The sequence below is a fragment of the Pristiophorus japonicus genome, chromosome 23 (genome assembly GCF_044704955.1).
Source record: "Pristiophorus japonicus isolate sPriJap1 chromosome 23, sPriJap1.hap1, whole genome shotgun sequence".
Taxonomy (NCBI): domain Eukaryota; kingdom Metazoa; phylum Chordata; class Chondrichthyes; family Pristiophoridae; genus Pristiophorus; species Pristiophorus japonicus.
Genome location: NC_091999.1, coordinates 35,822,416 through 35,824,195, shown reverse-complemented (window position 1 = coordinate 35,824,195; position 1,780 = coordinate 35,822,416). Strand labels below are relative to the sequence as shown.

General features: G+C 43.0%; 1 non-coding gene across 1 annotated transcript; it reads left to right on the top strand.

The window, feature by feature from the left end:
• The first annotated feature begins 513 nt into the window (after positions 1-513).
• On the top strand, positions 514-586 carry trnaf-gaa (transfer RNA phenylalanine (anticodon GAA)). Its single transcript has one exon. It is a non-coding gene; the product is annotated as a tRNA-Phe (tRNA).
• The last annotated feature ends 1,194 nt before the right edge of the window (positions 587-1,780 follow it).

The following is a 1,780-nucleotide window of genomic DNA, read 5'->3' as shown; positions in this document are numbered from 1 at the left end:
ACATGGCCCAGTTTAACATAAAGGCAGACAGGGCCTAGTGTAACATAAAGGGAGACAGGGTCTAGTGTAACCTAAACAGAGACAGGGCCTAGTGGAATATAAATGGAGACAGGGTCCAGCATAACATAAACAGAGACAGGGCCTAGTGCAATATAAAGAGAGACAGGGCCTAGTAAATATAACCAGAGACAGGGTCTAGTGTAATTTAAACAGAGACAAGATCTCGTGTAATATAAACAGAGACAGGGCCTAGTGTATTATAAACAGAGACAAGATCTAGTGTAATATAAATCAAGACAGGGCCAAGTGTAATATAAACAGAGACATGGCCTAATGTAATTAAACAACGACAAGGTTTAGTGTAATTTCAACAAAGATAGTAATAAAAACAAAATAACATAAGCAATAGGAGCAGGAGTAGGCCACCGAGTCCCTCGATCCTGCTCTGCAATTTACTATCATGGCTGATTTGATTATGGACTCAGCTCCACCTCTCTATGCACCGAAATGCCAGCCGAAATAGCACAGTTGGAAGAGCGTTAGACTGAAAATCTAAAGGTCCCTTGTTCAATCCTGGGTTTTGGCAGATGTTTTTTGGCATGCAGGTACAGCAGGCAGTTAAGAAAGCAAATGGCATGTTGGCCTTAATCGCGAGGGGATTTGAGTACAGGGGCAGGGAGGTGTTGCTACATTTGTGCAGGGCCTTGGTAAGGCCACACCTGGAGTATTGTGTACAGTTTTGATCTCCTAACTTGAGGAAGGACATTCTTGCTATTGAGGGAGTGCAGCGAAGGTTCACCAGACTGATTCCCGGGATGGCGGGACTGACCTATCAAGAAAGACTGGATCAACTGGGCTTGTATTCACTGCAGTTCAGAAGAATGAGAGGGAACCTCATAGAAACGTTTCAAAATCTGATGGGTTCAGACATGTTAGATGCAGGAAGAATGTTCCCAATGTTGGGTAAGTCCAGAACCAGGGGTCACAGTCTAAGGATAAGGGGTAAGCCATTTAGGACCGAGATGAGGAGAAACTCTTCACCCAGAGAGTGGTGAACCTGTGGAATTCTCTACCACAGAAAGTTGTTGAGGCCAATTAAATAAATATATTCAAAAAGGAGTTAAATGAAGTCCTTACTACTCGGGGGATCAAGGGGTCTGGCGAGAAAGCAGGAATGGGGTACTGAAGTTCCATGTTCAGCCATGAACTCATTGAATGGCGGTGCAGGCTAGAAGGGTCGAATGGCCTACTCCTGCACCTATTTTCTATGTTTCTATGTTTCTCTCCCCATAACCGTTTATTCTCTTATTGTTCAAAGATATTTCTATCTCCACCTTAAATATATTCAATGACTTAGCCTCCACAACTCTCTGGGGCTGAGAATTCCACATATTACAACACTCTAAGCGAAGAAATTCCGCTCATCTCAGTTTTAAATGGGTGGCTCCTTATTCTGAGACTATGTCCCCTAGTTTTATTTTCCCCTATGAGTGGAAATATCCTCCCTGCATCCATCTTGTAGAACACCCTTATTATCTTATAAGTTTCAATAAGATCACCTCTCATCTTCTGAATTCCAATGTGTATAGGCCCAACCTACTCAACCTATCTTCATAAGTCAACCCCCTCATCTCTGGAATCAATCTTCGCTGAAATGCCTCCAATGCAGATATATCCTTTCTTAAATACAGAGACCAAAACTGGACGCAGTACTCTCGGTGTGGCATCATCAATATCCTGCACAGTTTTGCCCATGAACTTAGTCAGTCCATATCCCTTT